The sequence below is a fragment of the Armigeres subalbatus genome, unplaced genomic scaffold, assembly GCF_024139115.2.
Source record: "Armigeres subalbatus isolate Guangzhou_Male unplaced genomic scaffold, GZ_Asu_2 Contig1204, whole genome shotgun sequence".
Classification (NCBI taxonomy): domain Eukaryota; kingdom Metazoa; phylum Arthropoda; class Insecta; order Diptera; family Culicidae; genus Armigeres; species Armigeres subalbatus.
Genome location: NW_026941962.1, coordinates 107879 through 129320, shown reverse-complemented (window position 1 = coordinate 129320; position 21442 = coordinate 107879). Strand labels below are relative to the sequence as shown.

Genomic DNA, 21442 nt, shown 5'->3' with positions numbered 1-21442 from the left:
TTTCAGCTGGCGACTCCTAGGGAACAAAGTTCCACGCGTCGGCAAATCAGCATTCTAGTATGGATAGTCCGTGGAGACGCAAGTACTTTGTAGGTTATTGCCACTAGGGCGTTTTGCCTCGCCAAAATGTTAGATGTTTCTTCAAAATGTGGAAATTTTCGGTTTTTCCGACCTTCCCATGCACTATTTTGAAACTTTCTTCGCCTATCCTACATAATTTTAGATCTAGTTTTGTTACGGACATATTAATGACGGTAAATATGAGGGAAACCACAAAAGGCGTTTTGCATCGGGGGGGGGGCGTTTTGGGGCCTCTTCCCCTACTCTGGCGTTCGTTGTGTCACGAACCACTCCGCATTTTCAAACTAATGACAGTGACTTACGGCACTGCATCGGCCCCATTTTTGTCCTGGAAGAACTGTCCATACAAAGTACAAACGAGTTTCCACTCGCAGCAATGGTACTAGGCAAGGATTTCTATGTGGACGATATGCTGACCGGCGCACAGTGGGATGGTTTTGAAAAAAGTGGGACATTGGTATTATTGGCGAAACTATTGATTGGAGAATTTTGACGTGTTCTGGAGGGTGTCTTTATTTTTAGAGCACTTTATTTTAAGAATAAGAAAAACTGACCTAGAAGGGTGCACCCCGAGAAAAAAATATTTTTTTTATTTTATTGATAAAATTGTTTATATTGTATGGAGACATTGTAGAAATGACAATTTCAAGACACTTTGTCGAAGACACCATCTTCTTATCTCTGAAGTGGAAAAAGTTATAGGGGTGCGAAGTTAGTAACCCCTTAAAATTATTTTTTTAGCTCTAACTTTTTTATTTAAATTTTTACATTATCACAATATTCTACAAAGTTTTAAGTGCTTCAAAAAAACATTTTGTCGTAGAAGAGTGCAAATCGCTATCTCTTCATTTTAAGGAGCTATATCAGATTTTATAGTTTTTTAACACTATTTTTAATCGGGTATACCTTTCAGGGTAGCAGGTTGTAGCAGCTGTTATTTATGTCATCAGCTTCAGTAGCTCTTACTCTTTTGTTACATATATAAATCATAGGTGGATCTAAGTGGATTCATAAAAATATTCCGCAAAATGCACCTCAACTTTTTGATCCATTATTTTGTTTCTCCGTGCATAATTTAGCTATCATTATTTTTTCCTCGTTAATTTTTCCCTGTACGCTGTCTGCTGGTCCAGGTGCTATGCTGCTGTTTGGAAAATTTGAATTGTGATTCAAAAACGAGCCTTTTGATGTGATCTAGAGCGTGTATTTATACCTTGAGTGCTTTATTTAACGAGAAAGAGAAACCTCATCAGCAAACTCTGGGACTTGTTAAGGAGTGTTTTGAAAACTCACAATTTTTATTCTGAAATGTTGTTGTTGCCCCTGAAGATTTTGTTTTCAAAATCTTAGCTGTTAGGCGTGGGGTGTAGTGGTAAACATATATTTTTATTGGCCTTATCGCTCAAGTTGTTTATCTTTTATGGAGACATCGTAAAAACGGCAACTTATTTTTTTTTTTCGAAAACTCTAAATTTCTATTTCTCAAATGACGAAGTTATAGTGATGCAAAGTTACCCCCTCCTTGAAAATAATTTATTTGTTGTAACTTTTTTGTTTTGTTTTTTTTTTTCGCATTTTTCAATGTTCTACAAAATAGTAGGTGCTTCGAAAAAACATATTGTCATAGAAGTACCAACCGGAAAAACATGTCTTGAAAGAGCGAACTGATATCGCTCCTCTTAAGGAAAAGGTGGCGATTTACTCTCTTCTACGACAAAATGTTTTCCACAATAAAAAGTTTAAAAAATAATAATTTTAAATGGTTGTCAACTTTGGACCATTATAATTTCCTTCACATGAGGATTGAAATTTTTTGTCTTCATTAAAGTATATTAATATTTCCGTCTCTAAAATGTATCTGCACAAGATAAATAATTTTGAGGAAATTTTTTTCTCGGGTGCACCCCTTAAATAAAGTGGTCTAGGAATAAATATACGCTCTAAATCACTTAAAAAGGCTCGATTTCGAATCACAATTAAAATTTTCCAAACGACAGCGCAGCACCTAGACCAGCAGACAGCGTACAGGGAAAAATTAACGAGGAAAAAATAATGATAACTAAATTATGCACGGAGAAACAAAATAAGAATCAAAAAGTTGATGTGCATATTGTGGAATATTTTTATGAATCCACTTAGATCCACCTATGATTTATATATGTAACAAAAGAGTAAGAGCTACTGAAGCTGATGACATAAATAACAGCTGCTACAACCTGCTACCCTGAAAGGTATACCCGATTAAAAATAGTGTTGAAAAACTATAAAATCTGATATAGCTCCTTAAAATGAAGAGATAGCGATTTGCACTCTTCTACGACAAAATGTTTTTTTGAAGCACCTAAAACTTTGTAGAACATTGTAAAAATGTAAAAATTTAAATAAAAAAGTTAGAGCTAAAAAAATAATTTTAAGGAGTTACTAACTTTGCACCCCTATAACTTTTTCCACTTCAGATATAAAAACTTGGTGTTTTCGACAAAGTGTCTTGAAATTGTCATTTCTACAATGTCTCCATACAATATAAACAATTTTATCAATAAAATAAAAAAAATATTTTTTTTCTCGGGGTGCACCCTTTTAAGTCAATTTCTAGACCAACATTTGAAAAGGGCGTAATAGCCAAAATTTATTTTTTCTGATTCTTCGTCTTCATATAAAGCTATATATGTGGACAAAAAATCAGAAGGAATAAATTTTGGCTGTTAAGCCCTTTTCAAATGTTGGTCTAGATTTCTCTTACTCCTAAAATAAAATGCTCTAAAAATAAAGACACCCTCCAGAACACGTCAAAAGTCTCCAATCAATAGTTTCGCCGATAATACCAATGTCCCACTTTTTTCAAAACCATCCCACTGTGCGGCGTGGACGACGAGGAAATTTACTGCAATCCACCGGTTTCAGCCTATGAAAGAGCTGTCCTGTCAAAGATTCCGTCAGAACTGCGTGACGAGCGATCAGTGTTCTCCTTGGAATCACTATCATCCTCGATCAAAACCCTGGACATCCAATGGCAGCCATCCACTGATACGCTACGCAATCCCCAAATGGGAGCAGGGAGCGGTTATTACACGTCGCATCGCGGCATCTGACGCTGCTAAACTTTACCTCTCGGATTACTTGGTCCCGTCGTGTTACTGGCCATCACTATGGCAGACAACGTCCTCATGGGACGAACCACTGCACTATCTGTACAGCAGCAGCAGTATTGGATCAAATTTCGCAAAAGTTTAGAATATATTTCTTCTATCTGTATAGCCGTTCCTCGATGGGTATCCTTCGCTTATAATCCAATCCTGATAGAAATGCATGGATTCTGCGATGCATCTGAAAGAGCATATGGGGCCTGTTGGGTGTAGTCTTTCACGGAACGGCAGAACACTTATTGACAGCAGGAATTCTTCGACAAGCTTCAATGCTGTAAATTTATTCCATTAAATATAATCAAACGAATTACTAATTACAAATTTCTTACATTATAGTATTCACCGTATTTTTCCGAAGGACAATCTTCCCAACACTTATCACTTTTCTTCCAATTTCTACTCCTTCAGTGTTGCCAGTTTCACCGCAATATTCTTCTCAACAGGGCCTTTATTTATATGCGGACCGTATCTAGCGACGGAACTATCTCCTTAAGGCTCCGTTGTGGGGCAGCAACGGCTCACTATCAGTGGAACCTGGACCCATGTCCCCGGCACTGAAAAGCCTGCATCACTTCGCGTGGAATGTGTTCAGCTAGGTTGAGATAAACTCCGACCTGGGCGGAGTAGGTGTCAATGGCTCAGTCAACCATCTCGTTTTTGGCCACCCAATAATCATCTGATTTCCGAGGACTTGATCACCATCGATCTCGAAGAACGCGCTGTTTCCCTGTCAGTTCGAGCAGTACAATCCAATGAAATTTTTGAATCTCGCTCATCATTTCCTAGTCTAGTTCAGTTCACTTCGAACTCGTAACAATCGTACGAACAGGTCGCGTAGCACGTCGGAACTCAACGACGCTACCAAAACACTCGTAAAACTTTTGCAACAAGAATCATTTGGACGAATTTCGCGCCAACCCTTCTATGGGGCTGGCAGCACCATCTCAGAATCGAATGAAACTTGATGGGCATAAAGATATGGTATTTCTAAGCCACCCTGCATACTTAGTTTTTCAAAAATTGTCAAGAGTAACATTTGATGAGGGCCTAATTTTTTTTCATGGATTTTTTATAAATCGATGTAACTCTAAAATGACAAGACCTACAAAAAGTGTTGTATGACAGACTGTCGTGAAATTCCCAGAAGTTTTTGTAAAAATATCCAAAAATAAAATACCGATTTCTACACTGAAAAAAATTTGTTTTAAAAATTAAAATCGATATTACAAAAAAACCTCATCTCAGAAATCGATGAAATTTTTCTGCAGATAGGTATTTCAATTATCTAACTTTTCTGGGAATAATGTTTCTGTGACATATTTAAAGAAAAAAATCTAACAAAAACTTTTTTCATGTCCATATTGAGTGAAAATTTATCAGCGTGTTTTATGCCTACAGCGCCAATTATAGGTTCAGCAGCCTATCATCAACCGACGACACATTTTGGACGTATAAAAATTTGTTTGAGAAGCAATTTAGCATAATCTAACATAATTGTGGACCAACATTTGAAAAGGGTTTGTGTTTTATTTTTGAAAACGGGCAATGTTGCCGAAACGAAACTGAAGTGATATTTAATTGTAATAGTGGAAAAGAGGATGTTGTTTTTCAGCAAAGGCTAACCACTGAACGGTGTAATTTAGAAACCGTTTTAAAGCCTGTAGATGATTTTGTATCGTATTTTATTGAAAAAATTGATAAACTTATAACTTATGACATTATTTGCAAACAGCAATACACTTGTACAGTTAGATTTCTCTGAAAATTATTCATTCATTATCCAAAATGCTGCTCAAGGTTGGAATAATTCCCAGGCAACAATACATCCATTCGAAGTTAACTTTAAAAGAAACGGTTGATTAGAAAACGTTAACTTTGTTAATCAGAAGTAATGACCCATGACACAAAACCTGTTCACTTATTCATTCCAAAATTAATTGACTTTTTGAAACAGTCAATCGATTTTACAAAAAATATTTTTGTGTCTGGGTGAGCTGCAGCACATTATAAAAATAAAAGGAACTTTGAAAGTCTGTGTAATTTAAATTCAAAACGTGGCTTAGAAGCAGAATGGCACTTTTTTACAACATCGCACGGAAAAGGCCCTTGCGAAGCTATTGGTGGCACTCTCAAACGAATGGCAAAACGAGCAGCTCTTGCCAAAGATTATGGAAATACTATCAAGACTCCTCGGGAGTTGTACGAATGGGCGAATGGGCGCGTTTTCAATCAAACAAAAATATCACTAAATTACATTTCTGTTATATCACGTATGAGCAATACCGCCATCGGGGATGGCAATGGGTCTGGGGGTGAGAATGGGTCATCGCTCTCACCGCGAGCATGGAGGGCTTAGAGCAAAATCGTTCAAAAAGGTCTCTTATATTTTTGTCTTCTTGTCCTCAGATACATCCATTCTAAGTAGTTGAAACAGTGACCCATTCTCACCCCCGACGACGGTACTCAACAAGAGTTTGATGAACTTTTAAAAAAAGCAAAAACTATAATTGGCACACAAAAGCTTCATTCTTTTATAATAATCGCTCATAATAAAATCCTGGCTAAAAATATTCCAAATCAGATGAAGACCCAAAAGTCTTTGAATTGTTCGACTAAGTTTACAAATTAATGAGTATTCAAGTAGAAATAAGAATTAAATGTAGTAACAAATAAAATTGAATAAAAAATTTAAAAAATGCGGAAAATTTATTATTCTTTAAATGTGCGTTTACCGGAAATCCCCTTAATGAAATTACCTACCGAGCTTCATCGTTTGGAATCAAAATGTTTATCTGATTAAAAAAATCGACCTCCAATTTTTTTTTTGCTGAACCAATTTTAATCTTTACATTCATTAATTTATTTTCTCGGTGAACGAAACGCTCTTTTATGTTTCAGACTTCATAGTTCAGACAAATTTACAATAGTCCATCAAACATCACAATTTTGTAAATCTGGTCATTTGTGTGTAACATTGATATAAGCAATCTAGGAAAATATACGCCCTTTCCAAATGTTGGTCCACATTAATGTTAGATTATGCTAAATTGCTTCCTAAACAAATTTTTATACTTCCAAAATGTGTCGTTGGTTGATGATAGGCTGCTGAACCTATAATTGGCGCTGTAGGCATAAAACACGCTGATAAATTTTCACTCAATATTGACATGAAAAAAGTTTTTGTTAGAAAAACTTTTTTTCCTTAAATATGTCACAGGAACATTATTCCCAGAAAAGTTAGATAATTAAAATACCTATCTGCAGAAAAAATTTCATCGATTTCTGAGATGAGGTTTTTTTGTAATATCGATTTTAATTTTTAAAACAATTTTTTTTTCAGTGTAGAAATCGGTATTTTATTTTTTGGATATTTTTCCAAAAAACTTCTGAGAATTTCACGACAGTCGGCCATACAACACTTTTTTGTAGGTCTTGTCATTTTAGAGTTACATCGATTTATAAAAAATCCATGAAAAAAAATTAGGCCCTCATCAAATGTTACTCTTGACAATTTTTGAAAAACTAAGTATGCAGAGTGGCTTAGAAATACCATATCTTCATGCCCACCAAGTTTCATTCGATTCTGAGATGGTGCTGCCAACCGCTGGTCGAGTTGGCGCGAAATTCGTCTTTGGCAAGGTAATTCGTGAATCGAATGGACAAGTCGGATCGCATACCGTCCTCAAAAATCTCGCACCAATTCTTGTTGATGGAAGTGTGGGCGGTCGACTACGCCACTTAGTAATCTCTGATGACAGGAAGCATCTCATTATCCTGCCAGCACGAGACATCTTATCAGAACGCATTCTAGTTCACTAGCACCTGAAACATCTTCACGCTGGGCCCCAACTGCTGGTGGCCTGTGTTCGCGAAAAAGTTTGGCCCCTCCGAATCCGCAATTTGGCACAGAAAGTAGTGCATTCCTGTCTTAATTGCTTTCGCTGCAAGTCTTCAAATTTGGAGTAGCTTATGGGTGACTTGTCAACACTAGCATTCTTGAACACTGGCGTGGACTTGTGGGGGCCGTTCCACTTCCGGAAAGTACCTAGAGCACATCGATTACATCGCTCCATCGCTATCACTCCCTAGAAAATAATTAGCCACCCTAAAATTTGGAAAGTAAGTTAGCAATAATATAAATTTTCAGCATATAGCATAATGGATTATATACTGAAAAAGTTTGAAGACAAAAGCGTTATCTCCCATATTCACCCAATCCTAATGAAATGAGTGGAGGACAAACGAGCTTATTTCTCTTTTCTAAGAAAGATTTCTGTGTGTCAGTGAAAATCAGTCATTTTCCAAGGCTCTCATAGATGTGAAAAATCAAATAGCACGTGCTACCTAAGCATTCATCGCCACAATCCTCCACGTGTCGGCCGAATTTTTAAAAATATCAAAGTTGCTTTTTTTCTGGCGGTATGTTTTTTTAGGCGACTATGTGGCGTTCATTTTCTGTTAAAAATAAGCGGAGGAGAGCCACCAAAATATCAATCAAAGCAATCGTAGTACTCGCTAGCAGTCAAAGACATGTGGTCATCCATCGAGAACTGGAGTGACAGTTTTCCAGCAGACTTCCGCCTCTAGCAGCATGATAATCTCCACAATTCCCATCAGCATTCGAGAGGAATCATCAACAGAATCCAAGAAAAATTCTCATTAGAATCTGTGAAGAATTCTTTTCAGCATCATCGAAGCAATGAAATCCAAAAGAATTCACACTGGATTCCTTTCGGTTTCGTTGAGGGATACCTATGGGAATCTGTGGGAGATAAACTTTATAATCCATGGAGGATTTGCTTCAGAATCTCTCGTTGATTTGCTTCGGCATTCCTTCGGAATCGTTAGAAGATTTGCTTCGGAATTCCTTGACGATTTATTTCAGAATACTTCGACGATATGCTTCGGAATTCGTCGACGATCTGAATCCCTTTGACGATTTACTTCGGAATCCTTTGACGAATTTGTTCGGAATCATTCGACGAATTTCTTCGGAATACATCGACTGATGGCTTCGGAATTCCTCGAAGATTTAGTTCGGGCTCCCTCAACAATTTACTTCGGAATCCCTTGACGAATTACTTCGGAATTATCTGACGATTTACTTCAAAATCCTTCGATGATTTGAATCAATATCCCTGGAGGATTCCTTTTGGAATCGCTGGAGGATTCTTTTTGGAATCCCTGGAGGATTAATTCGAAGTCCCTCCCGACGATTTGCTTCGGGATCCCTCGACAGATTGCTTTGGAATCCTCCTACAATTTGCTTCTACATCCCTAGAACATTGCCTATGAAATCCCTGAAACATTCACGTTGGAATTCATGCAGGATTTCCGACGGAATCTCTGGAACATTCTCGTTGGAGCTCCTGGAACGTTTCCGTAGAATTCCTGGATGTTTTCATTCGCTATTTGATACGCTATCAATTTTAGTCGTTGTAGCAAGCATCGGCTGTGCTCGAGAAAAAAGAAAAAATATGGATGAGCTTAATTGATCCGCAGTTTCGTTAAGTGGCTGGACTGTATTTATCTCATTACCACTAAGATAACTTAATGAGGTTGTAAAATGTTCGATAATTTTTTAAGGAAGTTCAAAATAGAGAATATAGATAAAGGAGCTATAGCCACCCCTAGGCATCGGTGCTAGTTACGCCAATAATAATTATGATTTCTTATCCAGTAAATAACATTAGTTTGTTCTATTACTCCTTCATCACTAGCCTTCAGCTAGCGATTAAAACACCCTAGTGGAAGATATGATTGTGTTGCAAACATGGTAGGTGATCTCTGTGAAGATCAGTAAACAAATTCAGTTACAATAAATCCTTTCGATATCCTGCATCAGACGCGTCTATAGCTACGACAGTCGGTAGAGTGGATCGAATACGATAGAATACAGTGTCGTTGTTTCATTTAGCAATCCACGCGTTTTTAGTTTTTTCGTCGAAGGAAGTGTTCGAATGCCAACCGGTTGTTTTGGATCTTTGGCCAACCTGATCTATGACCAACAACTAAAGTCGTGTTTTTAGCGCGTTTATTTTATTAGTACCTTTTTAATGCAGTTTACCGTAATGGTGTCTTCGAGACAATCTTCATAAAATTTGTAGCAAAAGCTCTACTGAAAAAACTTTGTCGAATACACCACTTTGAAAAACTCGAATACTTCCGTTACTTATAAAGATTTTTTACGTTTTGTGCTGACACCCCCTTAAAAATGTTTTTTTTATCCTTCTTATTTTCAATTCTATATTTTTCCATCTTCTAGAAAGTTTTAGTTATGCCGTTTGGTGGCTATTGCGATTTAGAATTACAAAAAAAAATAGTTTTATTGGATAAATTGATATGACATGATTTCCGTTTTACTTTTACGATCAAAATATCACAAGTCAGTCAATAAGCCGCTTGGTGCGTTTTGGCAGAACCACAACCATTTGATTTAACTGCAACTTTACAACGAGCCAATTTTGGCAGTGAATCACACACGCATTAACAAACTGCCGTAATCTCAAAAAGTGATGTATGCGCTATTTTACAACATACATGTTTTTCATTTATCTGTTAAAGAGTACCATGAGTACTACTCGTTAATGCCATTTTTGGATAATGGCGTATACGTATATTACGGCAGTTTGTTAGTACAGCAAAGTAGTGCCAGCAAAATTCAAGTAATGAAATTCTAATTAACACCTGAATTGTAGAGTTGTAATCAGTTATAAGGAATGTTTCATCACAATCCATTTCCTACTATGCAAAGAAATCAATCTCACATCACAAGGAGTTGGCTAAATGCGCCATGCGTCTCCATATGCTTGTATGCTTGTACGTCAAACATGTTCAAAGCTTGTTGGCATAAAAAGCAAAAAATCTCCAAAAGTCATGAAATTACGAACTTGGTGTCTTTGACAAAGTTTTTCAGGAGAATTTTTACTACAACTCTCGTGAAGACGTCTATCGAAGACGCCATTACGCTAAATTGCATAATAAAGGTAGTATTAACTAAACCTACTAAACACCATTTTACCCACGGTGCAATGGCCTGAATGAAAAAAAAAAGAATTACGGCACAAGCGACAATAAAATCAAGTTGAACACGTGGCGGCTTTAATACGTGATCTCATACCTTTTGTACCCAAAACGACAATTGAACCCACCATTTAAAAATAAAATCTCAAATAAATCCAATTTGCGTCCCGAAACCAAACCATCACCGTCTCTCCCAGAGCACTTTATTTTAGATGCTCGATGGCATCAAGATCCCTGCAATCATCAAATCAAAAGCCATATCCATCGCCTTGTGGACTTATGACGAAGAAACACAGCCACTGGTGGAATTGGCAATGGTAAAAACTCCGGGTAGTCGCCGCTTCTCTCTCTCTCTAACACTATGTCACTGCCCGCCCATGGACGAAAAACCAAAACATAAGCCGTGCCACAACGTGGGGCGCAAATTTTCCGCTTCGGATCAGCTTCAAAAAGACCCATCAAATTTCAAAGAGAGAAAAGAAACAGCAAAAATGTGGAAAATCAATCCAATTTGAGCACAGCAGGGATTTGAGCTTTATTGATTTGGGTTTCAAATCGTTCAAGCTTCGAGGGGACTTGTCAGCCATGGTTGGGCTGGCGGTGAACAGCATCAGTGGCACGGGAAGCCCGTCAGGGGGTACGGATTAGCTTTGCATAAACCGTTGGTCCGTAAACTGGTAAGATGGTGATTATGATTGCGATCAGTTTCGATTGTTTGGTTTTTGGGTAAGAGGTCGGATAATGAAAGCTGACAGTGAGGAGGACACCGAACCATGATGGGGGGTTGGAATTGTTCGCCAAGACTGTTTGATGGGGGAAGAAAGGGGGACACCTATAGTCTGTTTGCTTCTCATTAGAGCTTGCCTTGTATGCGAAGAGGATGGAAAAACTGTGAGCTCTCAACTAGTGACAAGTGCGGTTGAAGGACACTAACCGTTGCCACTCGTCTGGGACGAAGACGAAACTCACTTGACCCAAATTCGCGCACCTTGTACCAATGTCTAGCTAACTATTTTTTTGCGTCATTTTCTTCAGAAAACAATTGGTAGCGTTGGTTTTGTCAATTTATATTTGATAATACGTTTTTAATGATTTTAATTGAATTATGGTTTGAGTTTATTATGTGGATGCATCAATGTACCATGCGCCTCCACAGGCCAATAAAATGCATTTTTGACAAGCGATTTCAACCCGGTGCAATTTCCTATCAAGCTTTTCCTAGTGATTATTTATTTTGGCCCCCTTCAACATCAACCTGTTCATTCTCCGTGTCACTTAACACTCAGTAGCACACAAATGCACCGATCTCGCACCAAATGCAGTCAACTTCCATCCCGTTTGTAAATAAATTATCGATTTTCCATTCCATCTATCGCGTTTATTTAGCTGCTCGGCCGTGCGCTGCACGGTGCGGTCTTCATTACTCGTGCTCGGGTATATTAAATCCACCCGTCCGTCGCAAAGTGTAATCCAAATGGAATGGGGGAGTAACTCCGCTGACCGTATTCACACGGCCTTTTATTAATGTGTTTATTGCCATTTAATTTGATACATGGACGACCACAGACGGTCGTTAGTCGTGCTGGGAAAGTTGTTGGGCTTACACATGAACATATCTGCACACGACAACAGGAGGGGGCACACGGGTCCATTGGGCAATTATCGCGGCCGTTGCTTTTGCACCGCATTGACGGGGGCTATGACAGTCTTCTTGTGCATGGAGGGCTTGGTTTTATGTTGAACATGAATAAGGGGGTTCGAATTGAAAGATGGTTGATAACGAAAAGATTGTAACATTTTGTGATATGACGGTACATTGATTCTTTGCAAATTTCTGGAGCATTTTACATTGTATTCCATAGCGATCGCAACAATATGAACAGCTGGTTGCAGCGCGTTAGCATCACCTTTGTGCACACGCTTGCAGTATTGCGACGAATGAATAGAACAGGGTGGTGTTCGTTGATGCTATAATTGATAGTCATCACTCATCATGTAGTTATTCAAGCTGTTTATATCCATACTAACCACTCCAGACTACTGTAACGATGGCTGGAAAAGATGTGCTTAAAATGTTTTTATTTTTTTCCTTCATTTTAGCTGAACTTTTCATGCGATTGAAATTTTGACAATCTATCAAAACTTAGTCATATTCTGTTAAAATTTTAAAGAAATTTTTGGCAGCTAATGAAATAGTGCTACTTTCTTAAGTTGAAAAAGGCGTCATTACTTGCGAAAATTTCTGGAGAAAGGAGAGTGGAATCTGGAACCTGAGCTCTCCCTTAGCTGTTGCAAGCGATGTGTCCGTTCACTCGACAGGTATTGACGTTACGTTATAAGACTGTAGGTCTGCTGAGGCTTCAGCTGGCCCAATCCCATATTGTACTTCGGTGAATATGCGATAAAGATATTCAGGAGACGAAGGTAGTCCCTCAGATGCAAGGAGCATCCTGATGCTGATTGGCGTCATTCCATCGGTGCATACATTTGGGGGCTGCTCCAGGGGGGGAGTAAGCCTGTCATCCACGAACAAATCGAGCCTACCTAAGATGTATTATCCGGGCCTCGCCGCTTGGAGAAGGCGGGCCATCCCGCTTTGCAAGTGTAACATCGTTCGAATTGGAATCTTGTAGGATATTAGCTAACCTGCACTACTGCTGACCAACAAAAAAATTGTGGGATTGTTTATTTACATTTGCTTCATACTACATGCTGAGGAGGCACGATGCAGCACATATTACCCCCCGGGCTTGTCATTCATGTACGCAAGATACAACCGAACTACCCTGATGATAGTAAGGTCACGTAGTCTGGCTGTTAGAAACCGAGTGTCACCTTCCGTCGATTGCTGCGTCAGACGAACGATGATTGGCAGGGTTTGCAGAAATCGCTCTCAATAGATAACGAACAACGAACAACAACAAGAGGCAAAAACCTCTTCGAATCATAACAAGCCATGAAAACAAAACTATCGCACTTGTATACAAGTTGGAAAAAAAACTGATTCGGATAGGCGGCCCCCACCGAGGGTGTTTGATAAAACGCTTTGTTCTCGCTCATTTTATGTTGGGCCATATTTGTTTCGCACTGTTGTGTAAAACAAGTTGAAATGCATCATCAGAACCGGTGCCCCCCGCAATTGGGGCTTATTAAAAGAAATTTATCATGGGTTGTAGCCCCCCGAATCAGTTCATTATCGTAACAGCTACCGAAAAACGTCTCTCACTGTATGCTACCTATCGAGAGTGTATACAGACATGATAAGTGAGAGATTTTCTCATTCTCCTTTGGATTCAAACCCTGATGGGTGGTCTCAATAGTTCGAAATTGTCTTCAGGGATTTGGTGGTTGTTCTTGTTGCTACTGCTGCTACTGTTGATGCTGTTGTTGTTGGTGCTGCCGTTGCTGTTGATTCAGCTGACTATTAGCGAAAGATGGTTGTGGTTCCAATTGTGTAAAGGTTGGCAACTGTCGAGGTCACACGACGTCATAAGTTCATTTAGCGAAATGCATACCCAGGTAACCAATAAGCATTAAAGTAAGCACTATAGTAGCATTATACTGGCATTGTATATGCTCCATGCTGTATATAAGCATTTTGAAAACCTGGCTGTTCTAAATAAGCATTCTCAAAGCAATCATGAGAGGCATAGTCCTAAAATAGCATTTTGAATGCACAATGTTGTTTTTCGTTAAGTGCAATGGAACAGCTACATTAGTGCCACTTTAAGGCCTGTAGTGTTCATACGTCGAACGTTTTCCAATATGGAACCATTCCGACCATTGACAGGAGTACTTATCGTTAACCTAACCCTATCACTAGTTACATAGTTTAGCTACATTTTTTATTCCATTGCACTATTTTCGATGGATGCATTAAAGCAGCACTACTGTAGCTGTTTCATTGCAACTGGGTATGACGTTTGTGACGGTTGCATTCTGAGATGAGTTAGATTAAGTTTCAATGTTCCTGAAAGGGGATTTTGTTTATGTTGGGCAAAATTATTTCCACTACCATCTCTCTCTTATGGGCCAGCTGGTAAGGGCGATGACAACTACAGCGTCGAATGGCAAGAGCGCGAGTTCGAATCCCGCTCGAAGAAAGTAAAAAAAATTATGTTCCATTTCAAATATAAAAATAAAATAAAGATATAATATGAAAATAAAAACTATGTAAAAAAAGAAAAAGAAGAAAAATGCGATTTAAAAAAAAATCTTGTTTTTAAGGTTAAGCATTTATTCAGCATTTCGGATGCTGAATAAATGCTACTCAGCAAAATTTCTACTTTATCGATAAAGTAGGATTGAGCATTTAAGCAGCCATATATTGGGCCAAAACCTGCATTAAAATTGCATTAAAGGCGACTGTATGGCTTATTGGCATTTAATGTTTATCAGTAAAGGCGCATATAATGCCACTTAAATGCTTTATATAATGCTTACTGGTTACCTGGGTAGGCTTTAATTATTTTTGTTGGTCGTAGCCAGCACGTTTTTTACGTCATTGAGCAGGTGCTCAGTGTTTTTGAAGAGCAATGACACTGAAGAAAGGTTCTTCAGGTCGGCGATAATACGATGGTTCACGTCCGTCTGGGTACGAATAGCCTTTTTATGCTCTACCTGTTGGGCTGTTGGTGTAGCATTATGCGCACGTTCCCCTCTTTCCGTAGAATGTCCTGACAGTCTGGCAGTCGCACATAAAGGAGCCACACAATGTACCGTAAATATATTCGGCCATTTGGTTCTATTGCTTTTTTGTGACAAAGGTTGCTAACGTGATTCGATCCAGACACTCCGGTAAATAGGATGCGATGCCAACCACCTAGCTATCCTAGTGATTGACGAAGGGATTCCCGGTGCCGGTCTAGACAATTTTCGGCTTGGAAATTGCTTCTAATTCCCTGGACATAAAAGTATCATCGTGTTAGCCTCATGATATACGAATGCAGAAATGGTAACTTGGCTTAGAAACCTCGCAGTTAATAACTGTGGAAGTGCTTAATGAACAATAAGCTGCAAGGCGGCAATGTCCCAGTATGGGGGTGTAGTGCCAATGAAGAAGATGGAAATCCTACTGGAATTTTATGAAGAGTTTTAAACGGAAAGGATTTCCAGCAAGGATTTCAAAAAGAAATTCAAATGAATTTTTTCAAGGATTTCAAAAAGAATTTCTAAATGATTTTTTGAAGAGATTCCGAAAAAAACTGCTTAAAGGAAATTCCGAAGGAATTTAGCTTAGCTTTAGCTTAGCTTAGCTTAGACTGTTAAAGGAAATTCCAAAGGAATTTAAAAGGAAATCTCCGAAAGCTTAAGGGATTAGTGGAAGAATTACTAAAAGGATCCTTTAGGAAAAAATCTTTGGAAATTTCTTTTCATTTCATTTATTTAGTTTACATTAGCATTAGCATTGTTACGGTGTAATTCGTAGATTGGACACTAGTGGTACTCATGTTTTACTTTTGAGATCCTTATCTAGAATGCTATCAGAAACCAAAAAGGGGAGTGGTCCTTGATTCCAGTCTTAAACAAAAATAACAGAAGCATGAGGATTACTACTCCTGGCCACGCCCATCTTCACCGTAACTAGGGAGAGGAAGGAAGTGTTGATTTGGTTCTTGCGTAACGAGAGGCCACCGACTTAGCGACACCCTGATAATTACCACGGAGTTGGATGATGAGGAAGGTATTCGTTGGGTCAGGATTTGCCTGTAGCTAGCAATGTAACCGTGGTAGATCGTACCCCGTAACATACCACGTAAACGTGTTACGGGTCATTAGTTTACATCTAAACAGATAACACTGAATCAACAATTTGAGACCACAATAAACATATCCATCCTCGAATGCGCCCCACGCTCGCCAAGTCGTTTTGCGACTGGTTTGCCACCTCGCTCGCTGCGCTCCACGCCGTCTCGTACCTGCCGCATCGGAAGCAAACACCATCTTTGCAGGGTTGCTGTCCGGGGTACTGGGTTCGCCGTAGAGCTGGGCAAGCTCGTGGTTCATTCTTCGCCACCACACACCGTCCGTCCACCACACACCGCATTGTCCATGTTTCATGTTCTTAGAGGACTACCGGTCTTATTAGCGTCGTGTACATAAAACATTTTTGGTGCGGTGGCGCCTTCACAATTCACGACTAACCATCTTGTTGTAAGCTGTTAGCAAGGATCCAAGGTAGACGAATTCCACGACCACCTCGAAGCTATCCCCGTCTATCGTAACACTGCTTGCCAGGCGGGCCCTGTCGCGCTCGGTTCCGCCCACAAGCATGTACTTTGTCTTTGACGCATTCACCACCAGTCCAACTTTTGTTGCTTCACGTTTCAGGCGGGTGTACAATTCTGCCACCTTTGCAAATGCTCGGCCGACAATGTCCATGTTTTTCTTTTTTTTATATTATTTTATTAAAGAGGCTTGCAGCCCTAGGCTGGCTCACCTCTGAAGTCCATTTTATCCGTGAAACAAATAAATTGACTGAATCTGTTGAAATTGAACCCTGGCTGTTACACCCGGCTCTCCGCATGACACCTTCTAGCGCAATGTTGAACAACAGGCACGAAAGTCCATCACCTTGTCTTAGTCCCCGGCGCGATTCGAACGAACTGGAGTGTTCGCCCGAAATCTTCACACAGTTTTGCACACCATCCACCGTTGCTTTGATCAGTCTGGTAAGCTTCCCAGGGAAGCTGTTCTCGTCCATAATTTTCCATAGCTCTACGTGGTCTATACTGTCGTATGCCGCCTCGAAATCAAAGAACAGATGGTGCGTTGAGACCTGGTATTCACGGCATTTTTGAAGGATTTGCCGTACAGTAACGATCTGGTCCGTTGACGAGCGGCCGTCAACGAAGCCGGCTTGATAACTTTCCACGAACTCATTCATGTTTCGATTCATTCCATCAAGATGCTCCCATCCTTATCCCGCGAATTTCAATTCGCGGCACGAAGCCTTTGCGGGATGCGTTGAGCTTCTGGTAGAACTTGCGTGTTCTTGAGAATGGCACTGCTGTTCAATCTTCTCGCACTCCGCTTCTTCCAGGCGGCGTTTCTTCAGCAGTGGCGACATCAGGTTGCTTCAGTCACTCTAGGTCGTACCGCGGCGGTCGTCGGTACCGAACATTGTTGATGACGGATAGTTTTGGGCGCAGTTTCACCATCACCAGATAGTGGTCAGAGTCGATGTTAGTGCCACGATATGCACTGACGTCGATAATGTCGGAGAAGCACCGTCCATCAATCAGAACATGGTCGATTTGTGATACTGTCTGCAGTGGTGATCTCCAGGTGTACCGATACGGGAGGCTGTGTTGGAAGTAGGTGCTGCGAATGGCCATATTCTTGGAGGCGGCGAAATCAATTAGTTGTAGGCCGTTTTCGTTCGTCAGCCGGTGAGCGCTGAACTTTCCAATAGTCGGTCTAAACTCCTCCTCTTGGCCAACCTGAGCGTTCAAATCTCCTATGATGATTTTGACGTCGTGTCTTGGGCAGCTGTCGTACTCACGTTCCAGCTGCACGTTGAATGCGTCCTTATTATCATCGTTGCTTCCGGAGTGTAGGCTATGGACGTTGATTATGCTGAAGTTGAAGAACCGGCCTTTGATCCGAAATCTGTCCATTCTCTTATTGATCAGCCACCACCAGATCACGCGCCTCTACATATCACCCATCACTATGAAAGCTGTTCTCGTGTGTGTTACCGCAGCTCTGATAGATGGTATGATTACCTCTAAACGTTCGCACCATTGATCCCTTCTAACAAACCTCCTGCAGCGCTACGATGCCGAATCCACGGTCCTTGAGCACATCGACGAGTATGCGTGTGCTCCCGATGAATTTGAGAGATTTGCAGTTTCACGAACCGAGTTCCCAATCGCTAGTCCCTTTTCGTCGCGGTTGTCTTCGCCAATGGTTCCGGTCCGTACTCTCTTGTTGATTGTTCGTTGCTTATGTTTTTTAAAGGCTGGCTTGCAGGGCCTGACACCAAACCCCCTAAATTTCCGGAGGACCATTCCTCCTTATTCCCGGTGGACCATGGTGCACAGTTTCACTTAGAGTCCCTCGCTGGCACTCGGATGATGATCAGCCGCCCCTAACATGGAGAACAGACGCTGTTGTGAGCCGATCCTGACATGGAGAACAGACGCTCAGTAAGATTTGCACCTCCGGAGAGGAGCAAACCCCCCCTTCCCTGTCAGCATACGACCATAGTTCCCACCGGGGTTGGTTACCCGATCTTCCCCAAGGTTGCTCGTATCCCGGCCAGCACCACGAGGAGGTAGGGATAGGAGTTGCTGGGTAAGAGGCTAAGGACCGCGAGATGGGGTCTATTTTATTCCTTCAGGTACGCGAAGTACCAATGGTACGCTTTACCCAGCATTTGCTGTGCCAATTGGAAATTCCATTACTAAATCTTTTAGGCATTCCTTAAGAAAAAAATTTTCGGAAATTCCTTTGGGCCCCTTTCACCGAGTCTACGAGCTGATAGCAAAGACAGTTTTATGCTGCTAAAGCTTCAAGCTGGAATAATGTATTTGCTTAAATTATATTTTCACATTAGATGATTGGATGACTTACATAATTCGGTTTAGAGCTTTACAATGACTCTTCGGTGTAGTTCAAATTAATGCACGTAAGCTGCTAGCTGTGATCATATTTATAGGTTAGGAATAGTTTTATATAAGAATAGATAAGCTTATTTTGCTATGATATACACTGTGATACTAGCATTTAAGGTAGTATAATAGATTTCGATTAAGGTAGTTTGCACTGTAGAGTTAAAATATAGAATAATAAGTTCAGTATTAAGTTCACTAAATTCTAGTTCATTACACGTTTTTGGACGAACCGAGCTCTTCGATGTGATAAACAGCACAGTTCATCAATATCATTTACGCCGATGGGTGGCACTTTGGATGACTTATCTCGTTGACAGGTAGTAAGTGAACATCAACTTGAAAAGCAGTGCACTCAGTTCGCAACATCCTCCCTCCCGTAATTCTGACCAACGGTTCAGTTTTACCAATCCTAACCACTCTCCTTTACGTCCAATACCGCGAGCTTAGATACCGGTCTTCACATCAACCCCCTCGCAGTTTGTATGACAGCTCGGCGAATTCTTCGGTCTCTTCTACGCCCGCGGATCCATTCGTTGCGGGTGTTTCCATCTATCACTATGACTAGGTCCCCCACCGCAATAGGTTTTTGTTCTCCGAACCACTTTGTGCGTTTCGTCAAAATCGGCAGGTATTCCACAATCCAACGTTTCCAAAAGATGTTAAGGTGTAGTTGCGTTGCGTTCCACGTTGCCTCAACGATTGCCGCTGCTTGCCTGTGTTCCTCTGTTGTCGTATCCTGGCCGGTCACCGTCTGACGAGTATCGCCGATGCTCCCCAATGATAGCAAGAAATGGTTCGGCGTAATTGCCTCACATTCTGCTGATTCCAGAGGTAAGTATGTCAAGGGTCTACTATTCACTATAGCCTCCGCTTCCGTTATTAGAGTTTGAAGAACTTCGTTGGATAATTAACGATTTTTGTCATAGGCAGCAAACATGTCCGTTTTTACGGAGCGCACCATGCGCTCCCAGGCTCCACCCATATGGGGTGCCGCAGGTGTTATGAAAATCCACTTTGTTTTTGTACTAGTGAAAGTACCTGCTAGATTTTCATCTATTTCTTGAATCGCTTCCTGTTGTTCCGCCTAAGGTTTTGCTTTGTCTATTTTGCACCGTTGACAGTTTTTGATAACTTTTTTAACGGCTGGGCGCAGTTGAGATACACGATACCACAACTGTTTCGAAGTTAGCGCGACGAAATCGCTGCTTTGATCTGGCTGTCAACTCGCAAAATTCCTTGTTCGTCAATAAACGGATTCAATGCATGGAGGGCACTTGTATTCTCAAGTGGAGTCGTTTTATTGACAGACAAAAGCGCCATCTCATAAAGGTACACTTCCCATTGTAGTGATCGGAAGAGTGTTGTCCGCGCCAGCTTCAGTTCATCTGCAGTGAGTATCCCTTGAAGGATATTCTTCAGCTTCAGGTTCTCGATGAACCGGCACACGTACGCCATAGTTCTCAGTAAACGTTCCCACTTGGAGAACTGTTGATAATCTATTATTGCTTCTGATACAGTTGCAGCTCGATGTGTATGACAAGGCCGTAATTCTTCTTCTACCGCTGCAGTTAAATGCATAAATACTCCTAGGACGGGGCCATTCTTCTTCGGCCCCATAAAGAAAATCCGGACCTCTAAGCCAGTAGTTTGTTGCTTCAAAAGACAATCCGTTTCCTCACTTTGTTGCTGAGTCGGCCGGATTTGATTTAGTCGGCACCCATCTCCATTCTTTAGCATCAGTTAATATGAGAATCTCCCCGATTCTACAGGCTACGTACTGCTTTTATCTCCTATGGTCAGCTCGTATCCACGCCAGTACAGTAGATGAATCGCTCCACAAATATCGTTTCGTTACAGCTACGGTATGAATCTCGATAACACATTGCATTAATCTAGCTCCTAGCAATGCCGCTTGCAGTTCCAGTCTGGGAATCGGGAATCGGTTTTAAAGGCGCAACCTTGGCCTTCGCCGCAACAAGTGCACACTCTGATGTTTTATCGGTTTTAACTATGCGAAAGTAGGCAACAGCTGAATAGGCAAGCTCACTCGCATCGACGAAAATGTGGAGCTGTAAATCCTTGTAACTTCTAAGAGTCGCCTTCCTGAAGTAGCAGCGATATATTCGTATTTGGTTTATCATTCTCACAGCACCGATCCACTTGATCCACCGCTTCCAAATATTGTCATCGACTTGTGCGTCCAATTGTGTTCCGGCACGCCAAACATCCTGTAGCAGAATCCTCCCATGTACCAGGACAGAGCTGAGTAAACCGAGTGGGTCGAAAAAACTCATCAGACATCGCAGCATTTGACGTTTGGTTGGTCGCTCGTTATCGTCCAATAGGGCCTGCACTTCATCCTTCAGTTGGGTGGAGTAACAAAGTACGTCATCCGTCGTGTTCCATAACATTCCTAACACTCGCTCGCAGTCCAACCCTTTGTCTAGCGCTAGACTTTTGGTGTAACTTGCGTTGATTTCTCCCATGCCTTCTATCACACGTTCTGTATTGGATAACCAATTCCTCAAAAGGATTCCTCCCTCACTGTGAATCATCTTCACCTCTTGCGAAGCT

General features: G+C 40.7%; 1 protein-coding gene across 1 annotated transcript in view; it reads left to right on the top strand.

The window, feature by feature from the left end:
- The window catches only part of LOC134202403 (uncharacterized), a 190515-nt gene that overhangs the window by 95279 nt on the left and 73794 nt on the right, over nucleotides 1-21442 (top strand). The gene's annotated exons all lie outside the window — the stretch shown is intronic.